This window comes from Oxyura jamaicensis, chromosome 3 (genome assembly GCF_011077185.1).
Source record: "Oxyura jamaicensis isolate SHBP4307 breed ruddy duck chromosome 3, BPBGC_Ojam_1.0, whole genome shotgun sequence".
NCBI lineage: Eukaryota > Metazoa > Chordata > Aves > Anseriformes > Anatidae > Oxyura > Oxyura jamaicensis.
The window spans coordinates 38,633,960-38,650,264 of NC_048895.1; the positions used below are offsets into that span (position 1 = coordinate 38,633,960).

Sequence of the window (16,305 nt, forward strand, 5' to 3'; positions counted from 1 at the left end):
ATATGAAGCAATGAAGAATACATGTACATTAGAGAGTGGAACAGCTTTGTGGTCAAAGTATTCAGGTACTTACGTAAAGAATACATATAGCTGGGACAGTTTGTTCTTGTAATCAGTAGAAAGGAATTGTTGACAAATAAACATTATTTTTGATTTTTTGCATAGGCTGATGGAAGCCTTATATAGGAAGATTAAGAAAATGATGTAAGAAATGCAGCTCCTGTTTCTGTATTAACCTGTACATATGCATATATCCCCAGACATCCTAGCCTTAACTCGTTCCATCATTTTACGTGTAATTATGTAGGACTCACAGCGAGAAGAGCTCTTTCCCTCCTACTCCCACTTGCTCATCACTGCAGGAAAGCTACCATCAGGTCCTACAAGCAAAAAAAAACCTCACATAACTGTACATGAAGACAAGTGAAGAATTTTGAGCTTCTGAAGACATATCATATCTATGCATATATAATTAACACTGAAGAGACTCATTCACCATCTATGGAAGTTCCTGTCAGAGTCCTGCAATCCTGGAGCAAGAAGTACAGGCTGCAGAAATGTACTTGCATATAAACGCATTTGTTGCCTTATTCATTACTCTGGAAAGAAGGTGCCAGTAAACAAACAGCTCCCAAGAAAATAACGTTTACTAAGACTACATGCAAATGGTTTTGCTTTTAAATGTGTTTTTTTCTTCTGTAATTTCGTCAAAGAATTTAACTTACTTTATGTCTTGAAGTGACTCTACTTTTAATCCTCTTGCATTGTTTCTTGTATAAACAGACAAGAAACTCTGAAGTATTAATCTTTTGTCTTTTAAATAAAACTGTGAAGCCAACAGATTTTTTGTTGTTGTTGTTGTTCAACCTGAAACACTATTGTTCATGTGTTGTTTGCTTTTTTTTCCCTGGCAAAACACAGACCAGACTGAATCTTCTGTCAAACAAATCCGTTATACTCAACTTACCAGGAAAAGGCAGGAAAAATAATAATAATAATAAAAAAAAAAAAAACACGCAACTTAGGTTTGAAAGAAAAGCCCATGCTCAGGGCTTACAACTATCACTCATGCCAAACAGTATTCTCCAAGGTGGGGGGGAAACTGAACCTCTGGCATACATTTGTGACTTCCCCAGAATACATTTAAGTTTCAAACTGTTGTGCTTTCCCTTGCAGGGCTTTTTTGAAAGGCTCTGAGTGATGAACAGGAACAAGGCACGCAGCAACTGTCAGTCACAGTTGTGCCTGTTCTCTTGCAGCACAGACAGCCCAGCTTCTCCAGGACTGCTGTGTTTTATTGTCACACACTTCCATGCACAGGAGCTCCCCTGAAAACACCAGAACGCAAAGCATGACACCTGGAGAGCTGCTCAGTGGTCAGCACAGTGACATTGGGGTCAGGGCTACTGGACAGCCAGCTCCTCCCTGTCCATGAGACATGGGCTCTGAACCTTCCCATCGGAGCTATACTGTGTGGTATGAAACATGGAGAAATGAAACATCTGAATTGCTAATGGGACAGAAAGAAGGATGCTTGCTAAGGACAAAAGGGATGTGATGGCAAGCTCTTGCTCAGGTGGATGCCAGCTGGTTACACAAGGTGTAACTACAACCTGTGAGCGCTGCAAACCAGAAGAGCTGTGTGTTTGGAGCAGGGAAATGAACACAATATTCAAAACTCCTTAGAACAAAGCACACAGCCTGGATGGTGAATGAATGATCTATCCTAAGCTAATGATTTCCCTTCCCTTACCTGACGATGCTCCTATGGCAGAGATGAGAGTGTTGCAGATATGCAGGCACTGAGCAGGACTGCTTCTAAGTACTCCTGGTCCAGCATCATCTCCCGAAAACACCTCTCAGGCACATACTTTTAGCCTGACCAACTCATCTCTTGACCTGCAAACATGACCTTTCGCCAAGAAATTTTGTCCCTTGACTCACTGAGAAATCAGAACAGCACTTTGATTACCTTTTCTGTCTCTTTTTCAGTATTCAACCTGCCTGCTTTTTACTGTTGAAAGGAATCTTGCAGCAAGAAACACTTCCATTTACCCCAAAAGGGGATTAGGACTTCTTGGAAACATTTTTAAAATAAACAGTTTCCTTACCCTGTTTAAACAATGATTGTTTAAGCAAAGGAGTCAAAACGACTCAGAGGAGTTGTACTTGTCATTGTACAATATTCAGCATGATCTACAATGTGACCAGGCAGCAATGACCTGCATTAATCATGGGCCAAAGTATAATTAAGGTAAAATTAATGGACTGTGATGGTCTGGCAATTCCTGTTCACATTCTCACTCTTTCTGCTGGCTTGCCGGAACGCTGCACTTCTGGTGGAGAAGTGGTCTGCAACTGAGGCCCAGCACAGGAATCCCTCCTGCAAAGGGCAGACTATTAAGTAAAGGAGAAAAAAAAAAAAATGACTCAATTTGTGTGAGCATATGGAGGAATTCTTTCCACCCTGATTACGGCAATAGCTATAGGGCAGGAGAGCACTGGCAATCTACCTACGTCAAATCTGTCCTGTCACTGTAATCAACGGGAGCCAGAAAATTCCCCACTAAGGCAGTATCCCTGATTGTAAAGGAGAAAACATTTCACTTCTGATCTGCTATGTGGTCTAAATACCACGTCTTTATATAAAGAAAATCAATAATCTTCCAATATCAACTCCCTAATTCTAAGGAGGCAGCTGACTGCCACAGAATAAAGCTGATTCTTTAGAGAGTGAAAAAAAAAAAATTGTTCAGTAAGATTAGCAGAACACTTTTTCAGAGGGCAAGAATGAAAGCCTTTGTGTAAATAGTTCATTCGAAAAACATCCGTTTACAAGCTTGTAAGCGTATTTGGATATAGCTGTGTCCCACCATTATGGAATCACATTAAGATTATATATGGAGGCTGCTAGGAACCAGATTTTGATATTTATCCCTCACTGAGAGGTGCCTGTGTGACTCCTTAGATGTGTCTGGGATGAGAATAAATGCTAGTGAGCTATTTCAACAGTTGCCTATCATCTCACTTCTGCCATTGCCTCCAGGCTGCCACTGTCTCACTATCAGACAACTTTTACTTTTTCATGGAAGCTGAAACATCCATCCAGATTGTCCCAGCACAACAGTAATGCTGAAGCTTTAAAGCACTGTGGCTTCAAATCCATGACTGAGAGAACCTTCCCCCACTTCCTCCCCCGACTAGCGTTATTGGGCTTCAAACTCTGGGCAGCCAGCCCGTCTCCATGGTTGGGGAACTGTCCTCTTCTGCTGTCTCAAGAACAGCAAAGAGGAAATCTCAGTAAATTAAAAGGGGAAAATCAGTAACTTAATAAAAAACAGACTGTATGGCATCCATTTGCTGCGTAGGCTAAAGAGTTAAATTTCCTGAGGTAGAAATACAGCTGTTGTGAACTGCCAGGATCCACTGGTCATGCCTGAGCAATTGGTCAAGTTCCCTCGGCTGTAGCTAGTTGACTAATTAATATTTACAGGCTTTGTAAGAAAAGTAAACAAAATCCTCAGACCAGTCAGTTCTCTCAGGTTTCTGTGCTGAACTCATTACGCAATATGGCTGCTCTGTAGCGTCAGTTTTGTGCGTTTAAGGCTCACTATTATTACAACAGTATGAAGAAGCTACAGGTTTAGTAATCAAAACACGGCCATTCTCAACTCACACTTGTGCAACGGAAAATTGATTAAAATACAAGAGAATAACCCAAATAAGCTCTTTATTCTTCAGCATCAAAATGGCAACATTCAGCGTACATTTGTGTAGCTTTCCTCTCAGAAAGAGAAGTAACAACACAGAAAATATGCATTAGTATAGGGAACCAACAGTATGTTCAAGAAAATTGATGCAGTTAGTACTGCCTGTCTACATAGTCCCCACCCCTCCCCAAGATGCCACAAAAGCTACAGCTATCTTAAATTCTGAGAACACAAGCACACATACTGGATGCTCTGTGCAAAACTGAGGATGACCCTAGAAGAGATAGAAATTGACATAAGTAAGAACAGCTAACGGAATTTGGCTAATTCATATCCACATTTCTTTATATTAAGCTCTTCGACATAAATATTGCCATGATCTACAGCTGTTTGCACACAGTATCTGCATTTGCATACAAAAGAAAAGCTTTTCAGTCATATTGTGCACATCCAGCTTTGCATCTTCCTCTGACATTATGAACTCCTGGATAATCTTCATATTCTAACATCTTTTTCTTCACCCAAATCCAAAGTTTTAGTTAACTTTTTCACTGGGAAGCGAGTACTCAATGTCTGTTGTCACATGTAGATGTGACAAGTTTTAACATAGTCATTTGTCCATTTTATAGCATCCTGAACTATGTAACAGAGAGCTATTCACATATTTACATGGTATCTCTGCAATATCCACGTTAACATCTCAACTAGACTTAGCATCTCACTTAGACCCAGATCGAAAGGATACTACCCCAGTAGTATCATGCGGCAGCCCATTACCTTCACAGAAACACCGAGATTAAGCTGCTGAAGACTGTTAACTGATAGAAGTCATACAGAGGAGCAATATAAGCATATGGTATTACTCAGCTTTCAGTCAGCATTCTCAAGTTGTACTTCTTGCTGAAAAGATAAAATACCAAGAAAGCAATCCATAATTAATACTGCTCCTGCCATAGCAATATTGTAACAAGGACCATTCATTCTTGCAGGCCAATTCAGAAGATGACTTTCTTAATTTTACATGCACAATACAACAGGAGTTTATTCTGGAGAATCCCAGCTCTGTTGCATGTGTGCCATTTCACTCGAGTTTCCCCAGTGACTCACGTGTTTTTATACTTACATTTTAATAACTCTCTCTCAAATACTCAAAAAAAATCCTACCTGAGGCTCTACCTCTATTCTTATGCTTTTGTGCTTAATTAGCTACTTAAAATATTTGTTCCAGTTCCATGATTCTCACAATGAAGAGTTCTGCATATATATATATGTATGGGTCATTGTCCCAGAAGCAAACTTGTAAATACAGACAAACAAGAGTATTTGGAAAAATTATATAGCCAACCAGGAGACGAAACAAAGACTAGAAATTCAAAAAGGAAATAACAATCCTCAAATGAAGCACTCTGGCCTGCTTGTTACTCTGAACTGGGATCAGAGGAAGAATATTGCTTAAGCTTATCTTGACATGAAAATAGCTACACACATTATAGCTTTAATCTGATTTAAATTAATATAATTTAACTGCTGCAAATAGTTTGGGATATTTATTTCAATTTATTTTACTTAAGTTGATTAGGACATGCCTTGAAGTATGTTTTGTACACGTACACTCTCCACATCTCACTTGCCAAAAGGAGGCTGCCTGGCCACATGTTTTTAGAATTCATATTTCTGTTCCATTTTAACTAGGAGAGTGCACCAACGGTTTCAGTAGGGGAAAAAGAAAAGTTGGGGATAGGAGGGGGAAGAATTTTTGTTGCACTCCTACTGGAAAGCTCCAGGAAAAAAGAAAAAAAGTTATAAAGAAAACATACAAAACTGTGCAGGAAAAAAAAAAAAAAAAAAAAAAAAAAAACACTATACTTTTTGTTGTCCAAGCTTGAAAAAGGAAAGTGAAATAGTGAAATCCAGGATGAACTGAAACTTCTATTTGTCTAAATCCAAAGCAATGAAACCTCCTTTAACTCAGTGGTACTAGGTTTCACGCAACACCTTTCAGGATATTCCCATGAACGTTTATAAAAACAAAGAAACAAACAAAAAGATTGCAACACAGACAGATGGCATATACCTACAACCATCAAATGTATGATCACTCCCATTTAGTGTTTTACCTTTTGGGTGTAGCCTGAATGAGCTAGCAAAGCACGTGAAGAGAAGCTTTTCTGCATATAGTCACTATTCTTAATCCCTAACAGTCTGGGACAATTGGCATCAGGGATGGGGAGCACCATCATTTTCTAGTTTAGAAATTCAGGCCCACACATAGTTTGCCACCTTTACCACCAGACTTCTGATTTCTTACAGAAGTGTTTATTTTTAGAGCTTCTGTCAAAAACTGTATGGTAACTACCCTGCATTCCCCATACCGCAGATACTAGTTAAATATTTTAGGTTCAACCCAGTTTCCAATAGATGCACAAAGCTTCATGTTAGTTGTTTTTTATGTTTGTTCATTTTTAAACATTGAGGTCAGGAGCAGCAGCATTACCAATTGGAAAAACACTGTGAAAGGCTATCCAAAGTTATTCTAATTAAAAAAAAAAAAGGGGGGGGGGGGGAATAACTGAAAAAAAAGCCATGAATTTCAAACACATTCAATAGAAGGTTCTGAGTAATTGAAAGAAACAACCTTGAAAAACTAAATTTCAGTCTGCCCACCACTGATTCAGAAACCTTGCCCTTACAACATTGCAACACCCAATTTCAGCCACAACACAGAATGCAGAAGGAATGTCATGCAAGTCACACAACCACAAGAGGCTACAATACAAGTGCTTGCAGCATTCAACTGTTCTTGTCATTATAAATAAATACACAATACAAATAAATTCTTTCCCATCCCATTACATAAACCATAGCAAGAAAGTGGTACCACCTCATAAAAATAAGAATATATATATATATATTTTTTTTTTAAAAGGAAACTGTGCTCCATAACAGCCACAAAAACAGTAACTACTACACAATTAAAGAGAAGCAGGAACAAAACTACATGGCTGTTGTAAAATGAGTATATTATTCCTAGAAACAAACAAAACTGACCAAAACAACATATCAAGTGAAATGAGTTGATGAGATCTGACACAGAGAAAGATACTGGCCTCCCAGATGACTCACTGTACAATGGAAAGCTTCAAACTAATCTAACAAGGATAAGACCTCTGCATGCTAATGCTGTCTACCTTCTAGTAGCTGGCCATTTAGCTACATTAAAGAACAGTCAGTACACTACAGATTTTTCACAAAAGCTATTATTTTCTTCTTGAAAAAAACATACTTGATGTATGTTGTATGTATGTATCTTTGTACATCCACTTTCTTAGCTTACAAATATGACAAGTTAGAATTATGCTAAGACTGTGAGAAAGAAAATAAATGACATGCTTTTCACATATAATCTTCTTTTACATGAAGTTCTGTTGAGATGTATTGTTTTTTATTCTTATTCTTTATTTTTAAGGCCTCAGCCCCTACATGTATACCCTGGATCTTCATGGATCTCTCAGCTCACATTGTCTAGAGTAGCATAACCCTCATTCTTCTGCTTCAGGCATTTAAAAGTTGGATTTTACCATACCTATAATTCAAGAGCTGCTCCTGGCAGCTTACACCAGCAGTAGATTTTCTCACAAGTGCCCTGAAAAGCTTCAGCATATAAATTCCTCACAAAGGTTTTGCATACGAGTACCTGTGCATCACACTTCTGGACAGTGGACTCAACAAATGCCTTCTTAAATGAGTGGCTTTGAGTTCTAAATATATTGCTTTTTTTTTCCATCTTAATTCAAGTAAGTGTTTACTACATATCTATAAATCAAAATCCATACATGCTTAGCATTCCTAAGAAGAAAGCCTTTCTAGAATCATGATTTTTGTTTTATAACTTAACATTTTTATTTGGAGAGGAGGCAGAGGAGCAAAGACTAGTAAGAATCATGCTATCTGTTTAGCTTCAGTAGTTTATTCATGGATGGCAATACATCACACAATGCAGAAATGAATATGGCAAATGGTATTTTTCTTACCCAAACTACAAAACTGTCTTCTTCGCAGCTAAGAGTGTTTTTAACAATGGATTACTTAGGTGGCATTTACGAGAAATATAGCTTGAATAAAATTTAATCTTCAGAATCATAGAAATGAAAATTAGATTTGAATAGATACTTTAACGAAAATTTTACCTAAAAAATTAGCATCTCAACTCTTTGATTTCTGGATATGAGTTTAAGACCTTGAAAAAATTCGTCAGTTCTCCAAGTGTTTGGACAGTCTTTAAAGAAAGAGAATCATAGTAGCATTTGTCCAAATTCATATGAATTTGTAATTTAATTTAAGTTGTATTGTAGGTCCAGAAAAAGAACCAAATATACTTAGGAAAATATTTGCTGTTGGCTCTTCAATCCATGAGAGGCTAGCTCAAGCTGGAAGCACTCAAGCTGACATAGTTGCAGTAGAAAACCTGAAATTTCTAGACAGGCAGAAAGCGATCATGTTCTGGACAGCCTTTAAAGACTGAATGAAAGGTTTCTATGTATTAAATACACTTTGCTTTTTTATCTACCACTTTTCAAGGATGAACAAACCTACTGCTATTTTTATAAGCCTCTTTTTCAATCTTGCTTGCACATTTTTGCCTCTTTAGCATTCCCTTCAGCAAACAAACACAGCTTTCATTGAGTTGAGTGAGAATGAAAATTACTGACTCAGAAGTGAACAGTATAAACACCGTCTGCTTCTTCTGAAAAGTACAGTTCATCTTCTCAAGTATCTGCATCTTCCATGTACTTGCTTTCACAAAACAACTGCATGTTTTCGATGGAGGCATGGAAGGGGAGGAAGGGTAATACTCACTTCTATTTTTATTTAGAAGTCTTACTAGGCATTACGCTTTTCCAGTGAAAACGGCATGTGCAACTGAAAAGGAAAAATCTGAGAGCAGCACACACTTAGGATGGTCCATCAAGAGCAATGTCAAATGCTGTCAGTTCTGTTGATATACTCCCTTATCACGCTGTGTTTGTGTCCTTATACACACTTATCACACTAAGACCAAGGAAAAGGTCGAGCAATACCTATACCTACCATGTCATCACTAGCCATTAGCTACTGAACTGCAGTTTCCAGAAAAGGAGCTACAAATTATTCTCATTGCTTTTCTATTTATGTTAGTTCCCTTTGCACCGAACAGGATTATTTTTAGCTACTGTTTTCTACGACTCAACCCTTTATCCCTTAAGTTACATTCCTATAAGCTTCTCTTACACACTTGGAGGTTAGCCCATTCAACTTTCTACTTCATAGACCTTTTTTTCCCTTTCAGTAACGTTTGTTCTAAAGTCTGTCTTCATTGACTTTGAACACCCAGACTGTGGAAATCATCTTTTTCTGTCTTCCAGAAAAGATCAGTGTCCTTACCCTTAGGAGTGAACTTCTCCATCTCTTTCCCCAAGAAATATAGGATAACTTAAAAAAAAAAAAATCATTAGAAAAATGATACAATTATAGAGGAACCTGAAATAAATATAACCATACCTCACAAAGCCTTCTTACTAGATTTAAAGCTCCCTGAAATTACTTTAGTGGCTCCAGCCCCAACAAATGACTCAAATTCTTCATGCCTTCAGTGCTCCTTAAGAGACATTTTAACAAAGTGACTTCCCTCATTGTCATTTTATTAGGAGACATTTTCTGCAACAGGCATGTTAGAGAGATATTTACATACATTAATATTCCAGGAATTTTTGCCTCCCAAGAATTCTGGGAGTAAAACAGTCTTAGCATTGCTTCACTATCACCTTTTGTAATGCTTCTTCAGCTTTTGTTACAGAATTTTCTTTAAGATTTCTCAGGTAGCAAAACCAGAACTCTATGTTAATCAGAGAAAGAATCTAGAGATACGACATACTGCTTGAAAATGGTGACTCTAACAATACACAAAAGCCCTGGAAGGCTCTCCAAAAAGAGGAGATGTTCTGATGAGCGAAAGCTGTGGACCTGTGGTCTTGCATGCAATTGCATTTTTATCGTTTTGCCATCTACTGCCTGTTACTCACAAGGCAAGCTTTGTTAAAAGGTATACTTTTTGCAAACACACAAGCTTTCATTAACTCAAAATCTGTCACAAGCCATAATACCAATCATAGACTCACTCACAACAGACTTCAAGACTGTTCCATTTTTTTCCTCACTGTTCCACAGGTGTCTGGCACCGACACACCCCTCAGCCTCCTGACTTGTGTGTGTATATACGCACAACTTCTTGTCTGTCCATCATCAAGAGAGATCACAATGTAAAATGCAAATAAACATCTCTTTCATTTTGTTGAAAGAAACATGGATCCTTCAGCTAGTAAAAAAAGAAAGGCAGAGATAAAGCACTATAGAATTCCAACTGAAAAATTGGGTTGTTTGATGTGCAGCTAGTCCTAATGTTTTCCCACATACACATCGTCAAGACTGAAGAAGAGCCATCCTTGAGGAGAAGATGCAGCACCATATGGTGAAGCATCATCATAACAACAGAGATCTGCAGATTATTCCATGGAGTGATGTATTGCACCTCTGTGGAGACTGGGTGCTTATTTTGTAATTATTTTGTTAGAAGCAAGAATTCACCTTTGTACAGCAACTGGGGATGCTTAATAAAAAGATAATTCTGAAAATCTCCAAATTCCGTTCTTCTGTGACAGCTTTAAGTGTCTGCATTACTCCTTTTTGAAAGCAGGTTCCTTATCCTTTTGAATAGTTCTCATTATTGTGCTTGTTATATATTGAGATTGAGTTATTCTACTATTGTCTGCAGTGCAGTTCAAAAGGATTTGTTTCTATAGCAATACTCTGTGTTGATTCAAAAATTAATGATAAAAAGTGGCAATTAGTAATACTAATTTTTATTAGAGAAACATGGAAGAGGACTAAAGAGCTTCTGGTCAAAAAGAAAGCAGTAAGAATTTGAGCAGGTGACTACTACCAAGCACACAGCTATAAAACCAAGCCTGATGTGTCACCAAATCCTATACATACAGCACGTATTTCATGCTTCAATACGTGCAGCGTGGATGTTGCTGCCTGAATACACCAGGATGGACCCAGCTTCTGTTGCATTTCAGGAAACTCACCACAAGACAAGGATGTGCATGCATCTATACATAATGGCATCATGTGGGACAGGCTCCTCTGCTTTAGTATACAGAAGGGGAAATTAGTACTTTTCTCTATGGATTTGACATTGTTCTTACTGCATTTTACCAAGGTCTTTCTTTTGTGCTTTTAGTCAACACAAGTATGCTGCTCCAAGATAATGGCCTGCACGCTCTCTCATTCCTGAGTAATAGCCATGAAGCTGATAAATGTTTTCCAGGTTGTTTGAAAACAAAAGAAGCAATTAATATTCTATATTAAGACTGCTATTAACTCACCAAATTATTTGCTTTTGTTGCAACCCAGTACCTTCCAGGAGGTATTTAAGGTTTTAGAGAGATTTGTTATTGTTTTTAGGCTTGACTTTTTATTTCAAACCTATGAAGAGTAGCGTGCCTCTACATAACTGTTTATAATGCAAGGCTTAAAGAAGTAAAGTGCTTCTTCACTACATATTTATTAAGATTTCCTAAGAGTGACTTGACTGCCTTAATAATGTATTTTCTACTCCTAGAAACCCACATAAGTAAATTTATTGACTTCAGCAATTATTTCATAATGGAATGATGGAGTCATAGGCTAGCAGCAGATTGCTCCTTGGAGCTATTTTATAAATCCTTGTAGATAATATATAGCATTTTTGCCTTCAATATTGTCAGGATTATTTCCTACAGATGATAATTCAGACCTTCATGCAGCGATGTCAGGAAGATTTCTCGGAAACCAGAAATCCTGGATGCTGGAGGGGCCTTCTCAAGCTTAGAAGTACAGCAGAAGCACAGTATGGAGGCTGCAGTGTGTTATGAACACTGCTTCACAGGTGTTATGAAGACTGCAGATTTGTCCAGGAAAGAGATGCCTTTAAACCTCACATGGAGCTCTAAGGCCCATGCAGAGCCCTCAGTCTTAGGCTCCAGTACACGCAGCGCTTGCAAGTAAGGGAGCAATGGGCAGAATGGTGTGTACATGAGCACAGCTTGAGAAACAGACAAGCAACATTACACACTGTAACTGACCAGAGGCATTGAGATTAAGTTATTTTCTTTACCAGAAGTGAGGCATGCCAGAATGTTGTCACAGAAGCTACAACCAATTTTTTATATATCTAAGTATGTATATAATTCATCACCACTCCTCATTTATTTATAAACTCATAGAGGATGGAGAAAAAGCTCTCTGCATTATAAACTTCTGCGACTGAAGATTCATCTTTTCCCATGGAGGTATACAGGGAACGTAGAAGGTCAGATTATCAACCACACACACCAGTAGATTATTCTTACATGTCATCACACCGGCTCCTCATTCAGGAAAATGAAATATAATCTGAAACACTGCCTATCAAGTGTAATCCCATCAATTACTAAATATAAGTGGACAATACTAAATTGCAGTCACTGTGCTGATGGGAACTAGCAAACCAGCCCCAGCCTCCTGGCGATCAATGCCAGGCAGGAGGCTCGTGCCAGGAGCGCCATCAGACACTTGGGCTGCCCACTGCTCTGCGGCACGGTGACTGCCCCGGCATACTGCACCTGGGTAAGTAAGCAAAACCCTCTGTTTGCGTGCACAAAAGTTTTCTAAATTGAACAGTTAAGTTTCTGTTTCTGCCAGCATTAGAATGAAAACACAGAGCACAGGAGAAAAGGTAATGACACACAATTGGCTGCATTTTCCCATGATCCGTAATGTTTGATAGCACAACTGCATTTCTCTATACCTCTCCCCATCAAGATTAATTTACATAAGTATCAGATTGCCTCTAGCTCTCATTTCAATAATTGAATATTTATCATTTCTAATATAAATTAGATTTTTTTTTCTTCCCAGAAAAATCTTGCAACCACAGAAAAGACCTTGCCTTCAGTCTGCAAATATTTAATGAAGAAATTCACTTAAGCCTACCTTCCTTTACACTAATTGATGCCTCCACTATGAAACTACATACGCAGAAGAGGTGAGGGGGGTTAATCGCCCATCCTCACCTATTTTACACACAGTAATTTCAACAATTTGTATTCAGGAGAACTGTTTTTCCCTGACTTCAGTGACACTCCTGGCCAGGTTTGCATACAGGTTGTGTTGCAGTGGCATCAACTAAGGCACAAGGAGCAGAAAGTGTCACAGCATGCACTGGAGCATGAGCTCCCAACCTAAATATGACATGCAGAACTTACACAAATAAGAAACAAACTCCTTTATTCTATTTTGCACCCCCAGGACCGTAGCCCAGTGTGCATTCTACAGCATGATAGGCCGTATGGACCAAGAGTCATCGTGTGTTTGTGTGGAGGTGATGCACGGCCACCTGGCATCTCTGACCGACTGAGCTCCACCTGGCGCAGCAGCCACGCATCTATGCAGCTTTCCTGAAGAAAGACACCAAACGAAGTCCTGAAGGATGCAGCAATACTGCTGAATGAAGTTGCCAAACAGACTGCTTGTGGTATTAAGCTCACTCTGTTCATTCCAGGCTTACAGACCACATAAATACTGGTTACACGTTCACAAGCTAATGTACTTAAAAATAGCTGAAGATACCAATAGTGGTGGTACTGCATATCCTCCCCCACACCGTGCTCCATACTGCTCCTTATTTTAAATCCTAATTATGCATCTCCATTAAAGGAGGAACTGTCACTACAGCAAGGGATACTAATAATATTAGTAAACTGTTCTATCATATTACACACTAAGCACAGCAACCATGCATTTGCACGCATTGAGCAGAGCTCTCATTGCCTTCAAATACCACGCAGATACCTTGTCTCATCCTCAGAGCACCACATCAGCTCAGGGTACAACCTCTTCTTAATGACAAACCAGCCATTATTTCATAATGGACAAAATTAATTACCACTGTCCAGATCACTTTAAACTTTCTTCTAGTGTCAAGCACCTTTTGCACTCCTTCCCCTTCCTTTTCCAGTCACACAGCATTGCGTAAGCACAGTAATTGCTAACACAAGAAGTAGGCATGTAAGCTTTCCGTCTGCTAAAATCAAGACTGATGGAGGAAGGAAGGTATGAATGTAACAACTATAATTTTGGAATATTTAGGAGAAATTTCCACCTTAGTCATCAGAAGATTTTTCTTTCATATTTCAGGATTTGTTCCTGAAAACATTTGTAGTCCAGGTCTGAAATCCAAATACTAATGCAAGACAGGAAGGGTTTTAAAGCTGTAACTATAGCTTTACAATGAAAAGAGGCATGTGTGACATTTTTTGAAACCAACTTACAAATTAACCAAGACATCCAAATCCTTAAAACTAATATTTAGGAGTGAAACTTAATACTCCATTGAACACTGTGTTTGAGATCTTTCATACAGTCACAGTTGGTTTTCACCAGGAATGTCTACTTCTGAGACAACTGCTCTAGAATATAGCCTGCATCCAACAATTTATTAACATATTACCAATGGTAGGATGAACTTTAAATTTCCTTTAGTAAAAGAAATAAAAATAAATTGCACTTGAGAGTATACAGATACATGATATGAAGTATGTAATCAGCTGCTCCAGAAAGATGCCATTCATCTACTTTAAAATGGCATGACTGTGCAACTCACAACAGCTTCTGTAATAACAGCTTCGGTTGTTTCTTCTGAATGAAACATGAAAGAAGGCAAAACTGAATTTCTGGGTTTGGCGGCAGCACGCAGCAGGTAGACGCAAGGAAGAAAACTTGCAACCTGTTTTGATAGAGCTGGCAGCAAGTCAGATTAATTTCATACTAGATTATCCCTGGAGTATTTCATTGCTTTGCTACTGAGATCCAGCAAAAGGGTAACATCCGAAACAATCCAAGAGAATGGCTTTCAGCGTTTCAGCTCAAGTCAACTAATTCTTCTTCCGTAGAGCTGAAGTTACCCTGTTAACAGGTACACAGCACCAAAGTAAAAACACATTACTTTGAATTACTCTGAGATTCAAAACTGTAAAGTGTGTAGTCTTTACATGTCTCTGCAGTGCAATGCTGCACACGTAAAAGCTTCTGGTCAGAACAAAAGAACTAAAAAGAATTTTTTTTTTTTTAAAAAAAAAAAAGCGCCACGAAAACTTTTCAGGGCACACACCAGAAAACCCTGCAATACTTGTTCCACGCCATGGAGAACTGCTATCTCACAAGTGACCAGCTTGCCTCCATGCTGAAAGCCACCAAACCGGGCTTCCCTTCTGCAAAAGGCAGTATTATCTCCCACAGCCCTGGTCCAACACCAGCGAGCGAACCAAACACTGTCAGATTAAACACACCGAAGCAGACGAAGGAAAATCAATAGACCATTCACTGAGTCTGAGGTACGGATGTATAATATCTAAAAGAAGTGTGACCGTTTCAGTCAACGCAGGGTGTAAACACGGGAATATACACTGCTCCGGCAAAAACATCCTCAGGAATCCTCCTGGCTTTTGTTTGCCTTTTTTTAAAGTTTCTCGACGTGTGTCAGCAATATTCGAGTTACCGTCCTCCTGCCCGCGACTATTTCTATATATGGGCAGCACAGATATTTGCTGGGATTCGCCTTTTTCCCGAAGTAACCCCCGGCCATGGGAAGCCCCCGGCTGGGCAGCGAAACCCAGCCGAGCCAACCCACGGCCCCGCACGGCCCCGCACGTCGGGGCTTCCCCGCCCGGACCCTCGGCGGCGTTAAGCGGAGGCTGAGGCTGCGCTCCCTGCTCACGGCTGCCCCTGGGGACCCCCCGAGTGGGCTCCGTCGCGGACCCGGCTCGGAGCGGCCGCCGCGCCGAGATGGCGGCGGGCAGCGGGGGCGGCCCCGGCCGGGGGAGCCGCGCACCCCGGGGCCACCCGGGCGGTCAGGGGCAGCGGGCAGCCGGCGGCACGTCGGAGAGGGCGGCCCGGGGCGGGCAGGCAGGCAGCGGCAGCCGGGAGCAGAGGGGAGCGCTGCCCGCCCGGCGGCCCCACGGACGGGCACGGAGGGGCGGCCGCCGCCTCGCCGCTCCCGGGGCGCGGCGGTGCCCGAGCGGTGCGGGGAGAGAATGAAGGAGCGGAGGGAGGGTCTGCCCCAAGCGCAGCACCGAGCCCCGGGGCGGCAGGCGGCGGTCCCGCAACTTTTCCCCCGGACACCCCCCCCCCCGCGCAGGACGGAGAGAGCCCAAACGTGAACACGAACCCTGCCCCAGCCCCTCCGAGGCTCCAGTACCGTCGCCCTGTGCCCTACCTGCCTCGCTCCCGGCGAGCCCTCTCCTCTCCGCTCCGGGCGCTCCGGCGGCGCCCAGGTGGCGTTAGCAGCGCGCTTCCCACGGGCGGCGCGCCCCCGGCGGCCGGCACATCCCCCGCCGGGAGGAGGGCGCTCCGCGGCGCTCCGCACCGAGCGGCCGCACCTGTGCCGGGGCGCGGCGCCGCCTCCCTCAATCCCGGCCCCCGGGTGGGCGGGGGCGCGCCGGGACCCCTCGCCCCGCCGCCGCCGCCGCCCTGCCCATGC

At 41.0% G+C, this 16,305-nt stretch overlaps 1 protein-coding gene across 8 annotated transcripts in view; it reads right to left on the reverse strand.

Annotated features, from left to right (window-relative positions):
* Positions 1-16,305, reverse strand: part of CHRM3 (cholinergic receptor muscarinic 3) — a 274,880-nt gene extending 258,575 nt beyond the window's left edge. For 5 of the 8 annotated variants that reach the window (XR_004749566.1, XM_035322255.1, XM_035322249.1 and 2 more), the window contains exon 1: positions 16,042-16,299. The gene's annotated coding sequence lies outside the window, so the exon portion shown is untranslated. Of the gene's footprint in view, positions 1-314; positions 381-16,041 lie in introns of all 8 variants that reach the window. The other 3 variants (XM_035322251.1, XM_035322250.1, XM_035322254.1) reach the window with 2 other exon arrangements.